The 16,305-nt window shown below is 48.1% G+C and overlaps 1 long non-coding RNA gene across 1 annotated transcript; it reads right to left on the bottom strand.

Annotated features, from left to right (window-relative positions):
- Positions 1 to 15,808: 15,808 nt before the first annotated feature.
- LOC136552165 (uncharacterized) lies at positions 15,809 to 16,298 on the bottom strand. The gene is made up of 2 exons (XR_010782762.1): positions 16,186 to 16,298; positions 15,809 to 16,085 (listed from the first exon to the last, which is right to left on the bottom strand). It is a non-coding gene; the product is annotated as an uncharacterized lncRNA (long non-coding RNA).
- Between the last annotated feature and the right edge of the window lie 7 nt (positions 16,299 to 16,305).

The raw sequence follows: 16,305 nt of genomic DNA, 5'->3' as shown, positions 1-16,305 counted from the left end.
TTTGAGGGGTAGTTTAAGTTTTCAAATTAAAGTGTTGTAAGGTAAAGCCTGTACACCTAATAATGCTCTGTACATGGAATTAAACGAAAACAACAATTTCTGATGCAGCCCCCACACAAAGCGATCCATTTTGTTTCTTAAATGTGCATCTGCAACCATGGCCACTACATTGTGCTATGTTTGCAAATTAACCCAATGGTGTCGTAGATAATACCATCCTAACAAACAAATGTACTTTTCTTTCTCATAATATTATATAGTGACAGGAAGAGCGTCTTAGAAAGGGTGTGGCGCTTGAAAGGGCGTGGCGGTGTGGGAGGTTGGAGGGCCAAGACTAGCCTAGGACATACATGCAGGCCAGGTTAGGTTGCTCTGCAGTGAATGATCCAACCGTGGGCATCACTTGCTGATAAGTCAAATTCCGAACATGCTGGAAGCAGGCGAGCAGCCAGCAAGCACTTCGGGTTAGACAGTGGCACACCTCGTCACGCTGCTTCTCAAGGCACGCGGCAGCCTCCAGGTGTTCGATGTCGGTGGACACGGTTCATGTGGCATTCGGCCTCCTTGAAGATCTCAAGCAGCAAACAGTACTGCTCACCCCACATGACCATGTCCTATCCCCACCGCCAAGAACATCTACTCTGCTGAGCCGCCGTTGCCCCTCGCTCCCGCCCTCCTCGGATGTGTACCACATGCAGAACTCCATGGACAAGGCGCCACCACCGCGTGACGAGGGTGACTCGGGCAATGCGTTGCGTTGCCACCTGCGACCAGTGGAGTTTTGATTCGCTAAATAAGAAGGACGGGTTTGGGGAAAAGTGTCAGTAGCAAGTCTTACCCTCGCCTGTGCAATGCGAGGAGATCGCGACTCGAACCTAGGACCTTCCGGTCACAGGCAATACGACTCTACCGGTTGCACCAGACCCGCCCTTTAGTTTTGATTCGCTAAATCTGTCCCCCAACACTACTACTGTCTTCTATCAACACTTGGTGGCTCATCTGAACTTTCTCAACCATCTGACATCAACATAAGAGCTTCAGCACAGACGAGGTGAGGATATATCGTGGTGTCTGCATTCAGTTTCAGTGATCTAGCAGGTTAAGATAAAAAAGCTGGAAGTCAATGGTGAAAGCAAGGGTTGAGCTCATGGAATGCAAACCTATGAACAGATAAGAACATTCCAAGCACAAAGTCAGCATGCCTGGATAATATGATAACTTGCCGGACTGTTCAGTACAAGAAAGTGAAGAAACAAACAAGGAAGCCACGGAGCTCTAGTCTAATACAGTATGAGAATCTAATACATGGACTCATGCCCGTTTTCCTGTCAGATTATACTGACATCTCTCAATATCACCTACACAGAGGGCTACAATAGGAACAGTTAAATTCCATCCAGATTCTAGAAACCCACACAACTGAGGGGATACAGAACTGTTGGAATGTAATATGGCGTGTGGGCCTGCCTGGCCTCCCACAATGCCTATATATGTAAACGCTGATCATTCACAGTAATGTATCGAGTATTCCCTAATCCTACTCTTTCATGGTATCATGAGACGATTCCTTTCTTGCTTCCGCAAACCCTAATCGCGCCGCCGCTGAACCCACGTTCGTCGGCCGATCGATCGCGCCGTCGCAGAGCACGTCTCGCTCGCCGGCCCGATCCCCCGCGCTACCCGACGTCGCTGACTCGCGAAGTCGCGATCTGCTGTGTCGCGCGATCCGCCCACCCACAGCGAAGTCGCGATCTGCCTGCATCCGCCCGCATACCTGAGACCGCGTCGTTCGCCCTCTCCCATGGCGGAAACCGACGCCGAACGCCAGGCTCGCGAGGAGCGCGCCCGCAGGGCAGAGGCCGATCGTGTTGCGGCCCTCGACGCATACGAGGCCAAGCACGCCGCCGTCCACACTGCGGCCATCGTCGTCCTCAACATCAAGGTCCTCGTGCCCCTGGTCTTGGATCGCGCCGCTGACAACTATAACCGGTGGCGGTCCATGTTCCTCGTTATCCTGGGCAAGTATGCCCTAACGGACCACGTCCTCTCCGACGTCGTCAACGCCGATCGACCGGCGTGGGTGCAGATGAACTACACCGTGCTCACTTGGATCTACTGCACAATCCATGCCAATCTCCAGTAGTCGACGATGAACCGCAAGCCGAACACGCGCAGCGCCTAGACCTACCTCGAGAACGAGTTCCTCGGCCAGCACGAATCACGCGCCCTACTGCTCTCGGCGGAGTTCCACACGGCGAAACAGGGGTCGGCCTCCATCACTGACTTCTGCCGCCATCTTGAAACGATGGCGGCAACCCTCAGCGACTTCGGCGATCCGATCGGGGATCGAACCTTGGTCCTCACTCTCCTTTGCGGGCTCAATGGCAAGTTTCGGCCCATGGTCTCCAACCTCAAGATGCGGCAACCCTTTCCCACCTTCGAGGAGGCTCGCACCCTCCTCTTGCTCGAGGAGATCGACATCGACGACGTTGCTGCAAGCGAAGCCGCCGGGGCATCGGACCCGCCGGCATCCTTGTATTCGATGAGACTTTGTTTCCGTTCTCCGAGATGTCCACCACCCCCTAGGACCCAAATACACTTGCGTTTTTGGATGATGCTGATGCTTCCTCTTCGCCTATGTGGCCAAGAGCTGTGCCTGCAGGTACTCGTCTCCCTAGCGGCATGGATGCCGCACCTGGGACCCTTGGCGCCTCTCCCGCCGGCGGTGCGGTGCCTGACACGATGTTAGGTGCTACCGCGGCCCCCTCAGGTGGCGCCACTCCCACCGGTCCGGCTGGTGCTGCTGCCCCTATGGACTCAGCGTCCCAGGTTGTTGCCAGTGGCGCTGGCTGGACCACCGGCCGCACCACCACCACGACTCCGGAGGCGATCGTTCCTGTCACTAATGCGCACAGCATGCGCACCCATGGCAAGGACGGTTTTCGGCAACCCGTGGATCGCCTTAATCTCCACATGACGGCTGCGCCTACCGCTCCAGTACCTTCGTCCGTCCATGCCGCTCTTTTGGATCCAGCTTGGCGTCTTGCTATGTAGGCCGAGTTCGACGCCTTGTAGGCAAACGACACCTGGACCTTGGTGCCTCGCCCTCCTGGCGTCAACCTCGTCACCGGCAAGTGGGTTTTTCGTCACAAGTTCAAGTCCGATGGCTCTCTTGACCGCTACAAAGCCCGGTGGGTGCTTCGTGGTTTCACACAGCGTCTGGGCATTGATTATGATGAGACTTTCAGCCCAGTTGTCAAGCCAGCAACCATCTGGATGGTACTCACTTTGGCACTGTCTTGCTACTGGCCGATTCATCGGCTTGATGTGAAGAATGCATTTCTTCATGGCACTTTGACTGCGCATAGCCGACTGGGTTTGTCGACTCTTCCAAGCCCAATTATGTCTGTCACCTGAACAAGTCACTCTATGGGTTGAAGCAAGCTCCTCGCGCCTGGCACAGTCGCTTCGCCTCTCACATTACCTCACTCGGGTTTGTTGAGGCCAAGTCCGACACGTCGTTGTTCATCTATTGCAAAGGTGCTGACATGGCTTTTCTTTTACTCTATGTTGATGACATTGTTCTCACTGCGTCGTCTCCAAGTCTCCTCCATCGGATTATCGCAGCACTTCGCCAGGAATTCTCCATGACAGACATGGGGCCTCTTCACCATTTTCTGGGTGTCAGTGTTCAGCGCAAAGGTGACAGTTTATTTCTATCTCAGAGACAGTACATGCTGGACATTCTGGACCGCGTCGGTATGAGTCACTGCAAGCCAAGCAGCACTCCTGTGGACACTCACTCCAAGCTTTCTGTTGATGGTGTTTCAGTCGCTGATCCAAGTCAGTATCGCAGTCTTGCCGGGGCTCTTCAGTACCTCACCTTCACCAGACCAGACATTGCGTATGCTGTTCAGCAGGTCTGCCTGTATATGCATGACCCCCGGGAACCTCATTTGAGCGCTCTGAAGCGCATTCTCCGGTACCTTCAAGGTACATTGGATCTCGGTTTGCACCTCCACCGGACCTCTCCAACTGATCTCACTGTCTACACCGATGCAGATTGGGCGGGCTGTCCTGACACACGCAAATCCACCTCGGGTTATGCGGTGTTTCTCGGGGACAATCTCATCTCCTGGTCGTCTAAGCGTCAGCCTACAGTGTCTCGGTCCAGTGCAGAGGCGGAATATCGAGCAGTCGCGAATGGAGTCGCCGAAGCCTGCTGGTTGCGCTAACTTCTGATAGAGCTTCACTGCCCACTCCGTCGTGCTACAGTGGTCTACAGTGGCCTACTGCGATAATGTCAGCGCCGTTTACCTCTCCACCAACCCGATTCAGCATCAGCGAACCAAGCATATTGAGATCGACCTACACTTCGTTAGAGAACGAGTCGCCCTCGGTGAAGTCCGCGTCCTGCATGTTCCCACTTCGTCCCAGTACGCCGACATCTTCACCAAAGGTTTACCGACGTCCGTGTTCGCGGAGTTTAGGTCCAGTCTCAAAGTTCACGGTGCTACCAGTTCAGACTGCGGGGGAGTGTTGGAATGTAATATGGCGTGTGGGCCTGCCTGGCCTCCCACAATGCCTATATATGTAAACGCTGATCATTCACAGTAATGTATCGAGTATTCCCTAATCCTACTCTTTCAAGAACCAAATAAGCAAGCAGTTCTCTTCCTCTGAGGAAAACATGGTGAAGGACGCTTCAAATGATATGACGAATATAGTTCAGCTAAAACCGGCCCTATTGATAGAATGGACCATGCCTATCTGATGACTGTTACCATGCAAACTGCTAATAAGTTAGTCATCTCAGGATCATGGCATGGAATGAGCAGTCCTACCAGGATTAGAGTGAGAATGGTGTTTGACAGCTGTACAATTTCATACAAAAGACGCACCATATATGCATTAACTGCTTGAGCAGCACCATATGCGTTAATTGCTGGAATGCAATATAACAGACACAGGACAAGCAGCGCTCATCAGTTGCCAAGGCTGTTAAAATATTCCAGCACACACAGTCTATCGAATGGTCAACTGAAGAAGGAAGGGCCATGCTCACATCACGTATGGGACACCAAAAGGGCCTCCATTCCCTAACATTTCAGACCATGAAAAAAATTGTAACAGGACCAGAAAAGACAATCTATCATCTACATTTTACTCGACCAAAGGTGCAAATTAGATGCTAACCGGAACTGTCATACAAAGCCCATGTCAAGTTCTGGTGATGTTTTTTTTTCTTTTGAGCGAAAATTACAGCAGCGAAGGCCCCCCACTATGAGATTTTATTAAAAAGCAAAAGGTAGAAACTGTACAGAGGAGAAAGAACAACAAAAACAAAAACCACCCAAGAGGCTGAGGGAGCCACTGGTCAGCTAAGAACTAAGAAAATGAGTCTATACGAAGAAGAAAAACATAGCACTTGTCTTCAGACATTCTAAGAGCTTGAAGTCTAGCCTCATCTTAAAAAGGAGCATTTCCAGGAGTAGAAAGAGGGTCGTCCTCTGTTAAATATAAAGTTATTTCGCTGCTTCCATATGTGCCAGGCAGCAATGATGACGATCTCCATAAAGAAGGGATTTTGATATTGTTGTTTCGAGTGCATCATCATTTGAAAGAAATCACTTTGAAAGTTCCACTGCATATTCAAGTTTTGCCATCAGGCCTGACTGAATGGACAGCTGAAGAAGAGGTGGAAAGCAGTTTCCTCAACATTCTGATTGCAGAGAATGCAGTTATAGTCATTGCCCTCCAACTTGTGTTTTTTCCTTTTAAGAAGGTTCCTTGTGTTTAGCCTATCCATAATCAGGAGCCAGGAGAAGACTTTAAGTTTGTTACTGCATTTGGAGTCCTAGATCCACAGAAAAGGAGCAGGGGGCTGAATATTTCTGTAGGAGAAATTGTAGAATTTAGAAGATGTATAGCTGCGGCTTCCCCAAATATAGTGCTAAGAGCCTTTTGTATCTTATTGAACCTGTATAGATTGAATGTAATCTTGAATTCTTTGATATTCTTGATAAGCTTGTTGGGACAGAGGAAGGTGGAATTTGTGACTGGAGGTTGTTGTTTGAAAGGAACTGCAATACATAAATCTTCTTGTTTTTGGCAAAAGAGAAAAGTCTTGGAAACTTGCTCTGCATGACATTGTCATTCCAAAGGTCTGACCAGAAAAAACATTAGATCCATACCCGAGTTTGCAATTAGCGATTCCTCTAAAGAGATTACAAAGTTTCAGGATATCCTTCCACAAAAGACCCTTTATCCATAGTTGCATGTGGGATGTCACCATTGGAGTAGTGAGCATGCCAAACAAGCTTGACCCAAGGAATCTCTTTCCTGTTGTAGAATTTGTCTAGGTGTTTAAGGAGTACAATAGAGTTTTGGCTTCTAAGATTGATGATACCGAGCCCTCCCTTTCTTTTTGGCTTACTGCGTTTTTTCCAGGCCACCAGAGTTTTCATTTTGGCATTGCTGTCAGAGCCTCTCCAAAGGCAGTGTCTTCTTGCTCTGTCAATGTACTCTATAACTGAAATAGGTAGCTGGAAAGTGCACATGGCATAGGTAGGAAGAGAGGACATGACTGAGTTCACTAGCTCTAGTCTTCCAGCATGGGAGAGAAAATTTGAAGTGGCAGTAAGTCTTCTTTCAACTTTGTTCATGATGAATCCAAAGTGCTCCACTCTCGGTTTGGTGGTGCCCATTGGCAATCCAATGTATGTGAAGGGAAGGGATTCCAGTTTGCATCCAAAAGCCCCAGCCAGCTGATGAGCTTTCTCAGTAGAGAGATTTAGAGGCACCAAACAAGACTTTTTATAGTTAACCCAAAGTCCAGTTGACTGTGAGAAAGATTCCAGCAATCCTTTTAGAGTGAAAAGTTCCATTTGGGAAGCTTTCATGATGAGAATGGTGCCGTCCGCATACTGGATAATAGGATACTGAGCTGTTTCATAGGAGGGGATAGGGAGATCAAATAGTCCTTCAGTGTGACCTCTGTTAATAATGCACTGAGCAGCCAAAACAAAGAAAAGGGAAGAAAGAGGATCTCCCTGTCTCACTCCATTGGAAGTGTTTTCTAGGCACTCCATTAAGAAGGATGGAAGAGGTTCCTGAATCAAGAATTCGTTGGATCCGGTCACACCAAGTATCATCAAAGCCTAGCTGTTTCATCATTTGAATGATCACATTATGTTCAATAGTATCAAAAGTCTTTTGTGAAATCAAGCTTGAGAATAATGATTTCTTTCTTAGATTATTGGCACCGATGAATATACCCATAGGTCCATGCCAAGCAGTCCTGGATTGTCCTGGATTTGATGAAGCCATACTGGTTGGTATGAATGAGTGATGTGATCTTGCCTTAGAGCCTGTTGGCTAGGAGCTTTGTGATAATTTTGAGGACACAATTTAGAAGTGAGATGGACCTGAAATCATTTACTGAGACATGGTTGTTTGTCTTGGGAATCAGAGTGATGAAGGAATTGTTTATAGATTGCAAATCCAGGGTTCCATTGAAGAAGTCAAAGCAGAGGCTGTAGAAATGTCCTTTAATTGTTTCCCAGCAACTTTTGATGAAGTATCCATTAAAACCATCTGAGCCTGGTGCTTTATCAGCAGGCATTTGTTTGATTATATTATTAATCTCCTCAATTTTGTTGGACTAGACCAGTTGACTTAAGTTGTATAGCATGTCAGGACTAGTAGTGCACCCTATTCTTTGTTTGTATTCCTCAAGAAGCGGAGTAACTTTTTCACTGTAATCACACACACAGATCTTCCAGGTTTCAAGGGAAGTGATGGTATTTATCTTGTATCTTTCGATTGCAGCAGCATGAAAGAATTTTGTATTTTCATCTCTAAATTTAGTCCATCTAATAGCGTATCTTTTCTTCCAATAATCTTTTTTTTGCTTAAGTTGTTCAAAACATATAATCTGGAAGAGTTTCAGCAGCATTTTTTTCTCCCAGCTCATGGCCTGACAACTGACATGTAGCATGCATGCAAACATAAATAACTTTGACATGACCCTAGAGTGCCCTGAGCAGGCTGGGCCGGGTTTTCAAAGAGAGAGCATGGTTGCTCCTTCAGTAATGATCTTGGGCAATTTGTTATTTAGGGGCCCTTTGGTTTGAAGAATTGTTATAGGAATTTTGGAGAATTGAGTTTCCTAAGGATTCTTTCCTATAAAACTCTTTGGTTCACAGAATAGTAAAGGAACAATTCCATAGGATTGTATTCCTATGGCCAGTTTTACAGGAAAAGAAGCATGAGCTCCAAGTTCTCGTATCACTTCGTGCTTGTACGAGAAAATCGGAATTTTACCCTTATGGGAAGTAGGCTTCGCCCAAATGCCATCAATTTTGTGGGCTTCGCTAAAATGCCCTTATGAAAGGAGTCCAATACGCTATAATGCCATTTTGAGTTTTAAGTCTACTTTAAAAAATTTTCAGCCAAAATTTTAGCCTTCAGTGACCATTTTGCCCCTGAGCTCGTTGAATCGGTGGGGGAAAGCGAGCAGAGAGAGAAGTGCGGGCGGTGGTGCTGCTCGCTGCCGGGCAGAGAGAGAGACGGTGGGAGACAGAGAGGGGCTTGAGCGGTGGAGCTGCTCACCGCTGAGCAGAGCACCTGGGCGAGCAGCCAGTCGCTGGACCTGGGCGCTTGGGCGAGTGCCCACCTGGACCGAGCGTTGCTCTGGTGCTGGGAACAGGAAACCGACAGCCACAAAATCAACGAAAAACTGAACCAAATCAAAGCAAATCGTGACCAAACTTTTCACAGGCCATCACAAGGGAGTTGGTGAGCATACTCTAAGAGATCATCGCCCAATTTCAACCCAAACTCCGGGAAAATTAGATCACGACCAAGAACACGAAAAACTCCCCAAAAACAAAATTCGTTCAATTTTTTCGTGCTCGACTCGATTCAATCAAATTCACTTAAGGGGTAGCATCAACTCATGTCATAGCACGAATCTGAGCAAAAAATAACGAACTAAATCGGTCTCAAAATGAAAAATCGAAGCAAGAACGGGGGAGGGAAAAACTAAGAAAAAAAGCTGCAAAAATAAAATCACAGACATAATCCCTAGAACACGAATTGGTAGTGTCATTGCCAATTGGTGCCGTCCTTTCACAGATAAACACAGAAAAGGCAAACATTGGAACAATAGGCATTCTAGGCCAAACCCTAGAACACGAATCGAAGTCATTGAAGGGACGAATCAGAAAGGCAAAAGCAAAATCCCAAAATACAAGAGGAAACGGGAGCACCTGAGACTGCTCTGTGCCAACCGCGGCACCGCTGAGAGCCCGAGACCCACCGGCACCGGGCACGAGCACCATGAGCGGCCACAGCAGGAGAGAGGGAGAGGGGGAAAGATGAGGACGACAGGCCTGCAAGGCCATGCCTCTGCCCTGCCCTGCGCCTTCCCCGCTGTGGGCTTCGCTCTCCACTGCCGTCGGGGCCCAGCCCCTTGCGCCTTCCCCGCTGGTGGCGCGGCTGGGATTGGGGGCGGCAGCGCGACCATGGAGTCACGGGGGCTCAGGTAGGGGGCGGTGGCGTTCCGGCGTCGGGCTCCCGCCCTGGAGCCTGGTCCTCGTTCTGCGACGGAGAGAGCGAGAATGAGAGAGTTCGTGAGGGAGAGGAGAATGAACGAGGGGATAAGGTAAATAGACATGGAGGGGTAAAACTGGTCACAACAAGTCAAATATTGGGCTAAAAATATTAAAAGTTGGCTTAAATCACGAAATGGCAATATAGCGTGAATGACTCGTTTCATAGAGGCATTTTGACGAAGCCCACTAATTTTAATGGCATTTAAGCCAAACCCATCTACCATAAGGGCAAATTTCCAATTTTCTCGCTTGTGACCACCGCTCGGTCAACCAAAATGAAACCCTTCTCCATCGATTTTTTTAATTTTAACCCTTTTTTTAATATAATTTTAAATCTAACACTGTCGGTTTTTTTAAACTAACACTTTTTGCCGCGCCTATTGCCCTGGTGCGGCCAAATGCCTATGTCGCGCCATGCGTGGTAGCGTGGCAGAGGGCTGACGTGGCGTGGGCCGACCTGGGGGACCGATGACGTGGCAGGTCCTGCCGCACCATCGACCTTGGCGCGGCAGTGCCGCGCCCTGATCCGTGGCACGGCTGGACCAAATATATACCACGTGCGAGCCCGCCCACCCGCACGCACCCCTGCCCTGCCCGCCCGCCCGAACGCTGCCGCCGCCGCCGCCAGCGCCCTGCCTGCGGCCGCTCGCCCACTCCCGCCGCGCAGCGCCCTAGCCGGCCGCGCCACGAACGTCGGCGCGTCAAGGCCGTCCGCTCCTAAGGTACCTCCCTCTCGATTTCATATTTTTTTTATTATTATCTAGTATAGTTAGTATTTTTTGTATCCCTACAGTACCCCCACGTACCCTCGCAAACCTCGAGCGGCCGGCGCAAAAGCAAAAGAGTTCATGATGGTCTGCTAGTGCCAACATTTCTAGGAGCATATAGGGACATCGAGGCTATTTTCATTGAGTATTAGTGTCTTTGCGATATCTTAGAACGACTATTGTTATGTGACGGAGGAAGTACCCCTTCCGTCCTAAATAAATGCACATCTCGCTTCCTGAAGTTAAATTTTTTAAAAAATTTGACCAAATTTATATAATAGCGTATTAATATTTATGATACATAATAGATACTATTATATTAAGCATGGAGTATACTTTCGTAATAAACTTATTAGGAGATAGAAATATTGGTACTGTTTTTTTAGTTTTGATCAAACTTAAACATATTTGACTACTCGAGAAGCAAGATGTGTATTTATTTTGAGATGGAGGAATTACTTGTAATTTTAGAACCAAAGTTTTATATGGATTGATTATATATTTATTATCTAGTATAGTTAGGATTTTGAATTTAGAGATTTAGGCTAGTTAGGTTAGTGAATTTGTTTATGAACTTACTAATGTTAACTTGAATTTTGTTAATTTGAATACTCTAACGCTTTGTTTATCAATTTGTAACAGGATGGCTCCTCCCACGCAACATCCGTTGTACCCCATTCTTGAGGTAGAGTACAACGACCAGCACCGAGCACACATCTTGAGTGACAACGACGCAGAGGTGTCCTTGCCTCCTTTGAGGCCCCGCACTCACACCATGGCGCATCAGTGAGACGAGCATTATACGCCATACATACGGCGTGACGGCTTTCTCGAGCTTGTCCGTGTTGTCAACTATGGTCTTCCACCCCTTGACCCAGCACTACTACTGTAGCTATAGACAGGTGCGAGTGTATTCTTTGTACGTAAACTTTCTTATAACAAATTAGAGGAAACTAACAGTCGTTCTATTCTTATAACAGGTGGAGGCCTGAGACCCACACGTTCCACCTACCTTGTGGTGAGATGACCTTGACGTTGCAGGACGTGAAGGCTATTTTAGACCTTCGGTTGGGGGGACTTTCAGTGACAGTGATAGTTGATAACAATCACTGGAGGGAGTTGGTGGCTCAGTTTACTGGCTTTCTTCCACTGGACGACGATGTTTCCAAGAAAAATAAGTGAATAATTTAAGCCTATTTAATACTTGCATTGCTTTACAGCTAGCATCGGGTCTCATTTTCTTTGATCAATTACAAAAAAGTTCTGGTGTTTCGTCGCCCTGGATCATAGAGCGCTTTGAGTACTTAGACCCACAAGCTGAGGAGGCACAGATCGACAGGTTCACTCGAGTGTGGCTCTGGTATTTTCTTGGTGCTTTCCTCTTCCCAGACGCCTCAGGCAACACCATCAGCTGGATCTTCCTTGACATACTTCGTCAGCCATGGGAGAACATAGCGGGGCACAGCTAAGGCAGCGCAGTCCTGGCATAGACGTATCGACAGCTATGCGTTACCTGCCGTCGCACCTCAGGACATACGAACCTTGGGGTTGCTCCTACCTACTCTAGGTTTGGTGTTGGAAACGATTGCTCGTTGAGAGGCCCCTTAATAATGGTTTACCGGTAAGTACTTTGGTTCATTATATTTTTCCAGGTAGTTAGATATGATGAGATTATTTGTTGCTAATTCATTATCGTGTTCAATATAGCGATGGAACGGGCATGATACACTCCCTACAGCTCTATATATCTAGACGAAAGCACAGTTAGTTAGAGGGAATGCGTGGCATAAGTACACGGAGTATACGAACGGTCTTGACGTCCTGACATAGCACCAGGTTACGCTCTCTATACTATCGTAGCAGTGTCTTCTTCGATGTAATCACAACCTAACACAATTACAAAATTTCAGGTGTTTTAGGTGTCCTTGGAATTCTCTGGAGCTCTAGGGCTATCTAAGTTCTGTCACTAGGGACGAGTCACATGAGTATCGTGGCGATGTCCCTCTTATTTTCTTCCATGTGGTCGAGATTCACTTACCCATCCGGGTCTGCAGACAGTTTGGAAGAATGACATGGTGCCCACCACCGCTTTACTCCACCAATCAAGAATTGCACGGGTGTGTTATTGATCAATAACAATGCTACAATTCAGATGTGTGTTTGGTACAACTAACATCGTTTTGTTGTAGGTTTGATCATAGGAAGAGGTACAAGACCAAGGATTGGCGCGTGACACACAACTCGTGCATCCATTTGTGACAGACCAGGGTACCACATGCGGTTCTTGCGGGTCCTCTACACGACCAGCACACCTTCGATGAGTACCTGCGGTGGCTTCACAGGTCTACAAGGACACATATCAAGCCCCCGTACACTGACTTGGAGATTGACGAGAACTTGAAGAAAGATGGCATCGAAGATGTGTACGACGTTATCACTAGGGAGGACACACAGCTACAGAGAGCCCTGCTTTAAAGATACGTGGTAAGATACTTGAATGGTACAATTTGTTATCCTTTTGGTATTAAGTACGTGTACTAAAACTGTCCAACCGTGTTTCTGTACCTAGGCGACACAATTGTCAAGGCTGTCCAACGAAGCAGCGTTCCGGCTTCACGAGTCTAGAGGACAGGGGCCAGGCGTTCTTGCGGCTTTTGTGGAGGTAAACATAAACTTGTCCGTTTCAAAAATATTTCTTTAGTGTATATGCGTTTGGGTAATGCACCAACTTTTAACGTCTATTTATGCAGAAGGTGAAGAAGAGCTGCATGAAGCTAGCTCAGAAGCTGAGCTGTATGGACACTCCTTATGAGGAACCGCCACTACCAACGCGATCGGGTGGCACGTCTTCGGCCTCTTTGAGGACACCAGCCGACTCTTCTCAGCCGATGACTTTAGCGCGGTCGGGTGCCACTTCCACGGTGCGTACACCACCACATCATAGTGCTGGGAAGGACCCTGCAACCGAGGATGACGAGGACGACGATGACGACTACTCCCTAGGCTTCCGCAGACAGCACGACTAGTGGGACGATTGGCCGCAGCACGAGATCGGCATGTCTCAGCTAGGTGATGCCCTACTTGGTACCCAAGGAGCCTCACAAGTACTATCAAAGATAGTTTATTTAAATACGTACGCTCCATGAACTAACGATCATAAAGAATTATAAGTAATTGTGCGTATCATATACCTATAGGGTACGAGTCGTACGCACCGTCGACGCGACCATACCGACGTTGGCTACACTCTCAATGTGTTGCCAACAAATCCAAAGAGACAGAGGCGTCCAAGGGATCCTTACACTCCTGGGTCTTAGTTTGTTAGGTCAAACGAATATTGGCATCCAAAATTTACGAGGTTATTTGGTTATGTTATCTCAAACTTATGTCAAAACAATGAATATGTTATGTGGCAGCTTGTCAACTTGCTTCTTATTCGTTTCTTTGAGTCGCGGCAGCACTGCCGGTGAGATTAAGTACCCTGCGTTAGGGAACCGGCAGTCCCGGCGTATATGGACGCCGCTGGCAATCTTTTGTAATTGATTAATTAAAATGGTGCATAACCGTATTATGAAAGATGAAAAACTAATCATTGGCTTATCAAATTCTCTATTCGGCCGTGAAAAAAACTCAATAAAATACGAGCGCGACGCGTTTCGATTCAACCTTCCAGGTAGCCCGGGCGGGCGGCGGGCGCAGCGGCCAGGTGGTCTGGCTACTCAGGCGGTATATTTGGTCCAGCCGCGCCACACAATAGGGCGCGGCACTGCCGCGCCAAGGTCGGAGGCGCAGCAGGACCTGCCATGTCATCGGTCCCCCAAGCCGGCCCACGCCACGTCAGCCCCCTGCCACGTCACCATACATGGCACGGCATAGGCATTTGGCCGTGCCAGGGCAATAGGCGCGGCCAAAAATGTTAGTTTAAAAAAACCGACAGTGTTAGATTTAAAATTATATTAAAAAAGGGTTAAAATTAAAAAAATCTCCCCGTCACGGGCCAAGGGGCGGCAGCGGTCGACGCACACCTGTCGTCAGCGTAGGCGATGGTCGCCCCATCACCGGTTCACGCGACAACGACCCCATCACCGCTGCACGAGACGGCGGGAGGCCCTCCCCATCGCCGACCAACGAGTCGGCCTGCCCCAAAGTCGGCGACGGAATCCGCCGAACCCCATCCCCAGCGACCTAGTCCAGCACTCGCAGCTACAACGCCGTACGGATCCATGCATCCGCGTGTTCCTCCGTCGTCCAGGTATTTCCTTTTCCCCCATTTGCATGCAAGTACGTTACTTTTCCCCATCTGAGCATGAGTCGGAGGCAGAGCTCCCCATGCGACCGCACGGCATCCCTGAGGACCGAGGCCCCAGCGGCAGCTGCTGCCGGCACGTCGCTCGCCGCTCGCTGCAGCCCCAGCCACGCCGAGCGCAGCTGTCGCGCCGGCACCGCCGTGCCGCGCTGCTCGCCGTAGCCCGCAGGCCGCCGCAGCGCCGGTCGCAGGTTGTAGCCATGGGAGAGGAGAATTTGGGGGTGGGGGATGGTTGCGGCGAGCAGACAAGAGGCGCAGCAGCGAGTGGCGCTGGCCACAGGCGTCGCCGGGGTGCTCCTGGCGCCGGGAGGGCAGCAGCTACATGCTAACCAGAGGGAACTGATGCCGAGTACTTTATTTCTACCGTATTTTATACGCCTAGTTCATCTAATATACCTTATTTTATTGAAAGGGAGCTGATGCCGTGAGAGGATCCACCCAGATTAATATGGTTGATCAACACACTTTGTCTGATATACGACACCACCACTCCCAATCACAATGGTCTGATGATGCTGACGATAAGCATCGGTCTACAGAAAATAGCCAGCAAATAGGTGATGCTTCTTCTCATTTCAGATCCACCAGTACCTTGCCTATAATTTGTAGTTGCATATTCCTGATGAAACAGAGTCTATGTAATCAACTGAACTGCGGTGAATTTAGGGACAACAAAGAGAGCCAGATGGAGTCACCAAATGAAATTATTCCTTATTGATCTTTTAAAAGAACATGATGTGCCGGGTTTCAGAACACATAATGCTTGGAGTAAGGACGCATGGACAAACATTGTTCGTCGCGTGAATACAAAGTTTGGTACATCATATTCTCTTAACCAAGTCAAACAGCAGGAGCAAGACTTGAAGAAAGCTTACCGTAGTGTTAAAGATTTGTTGGCTGAAAGTTGATTTGGATGGGATAACGAGAGAATGATGGTCACTGCACCTGCAAGTGTTTGGGCTAGTTTTACTACTCGCAAGAACAATAAGGACGCTCTCCATTGGCAAGATAGGTCATTCCCGTATTATGATGCTTTATCTTCACTCTACGATGGTGAGGTTCACATATTCTGTACTTTTTTATTTGCATTTTTCTTTGTTTTTCTAAAATGTGGTGATCATTTTTTTGTTGCACATCATTCTGCATGTCGTCACGCCAAAGGGAGAACCTGTCATGGCATGGACCATTATGCAACCAAAGCAAAGAATGCGTCAGTTCCATCGACACAAGCAGCACAAGTGGCTGACACATCAATCACCGTCTCCAACGTTAAATGCTCCGGGTGAATCAGGTTTGCAGTTTCCTTTTGAGGAAGAGACCAAGGAAAGAAATTTGGATATGGTCCAGCGGAAGTATCATTGGTATGTGAGTCCCATCAATACAACCAACACAGTCCTACAGAAATAAAAAAATTGCATGGTTTATATAGTATAATCTTTAAGTAGTTTGTGTGACCTTCTGAAATTTAAAAATCAAATTGTGCATTTGTTCATACCTGAAAGAAGGGGTGGAATTTTGGTCTTCGCAAAATCTGGTGCGGGTGTAGGGAAGGCGGGCGTATATATACACATGTAAGCTATGTAATTGCATCAAGCACTGCTCCAAAATGGCGACT

Source organism: Miscanthus floridulus, chromosome 4 (assembly GCF_019320115.1).
Source record: "Miscanthus floridulus cultivar M001 chromosome 4, ASM1932011v1, whole genome shotgun sequence".
Taxonomy (NCBI): Eukaryota; Viridiplantae; Streptophyta; class Magnoliopsida; order Poales; family Poaceae; genus Miscanthus; species Miscanthus floridulus.
This window is presented reverse-complemented; position numbering and strand designations above follow the sequence as displayed.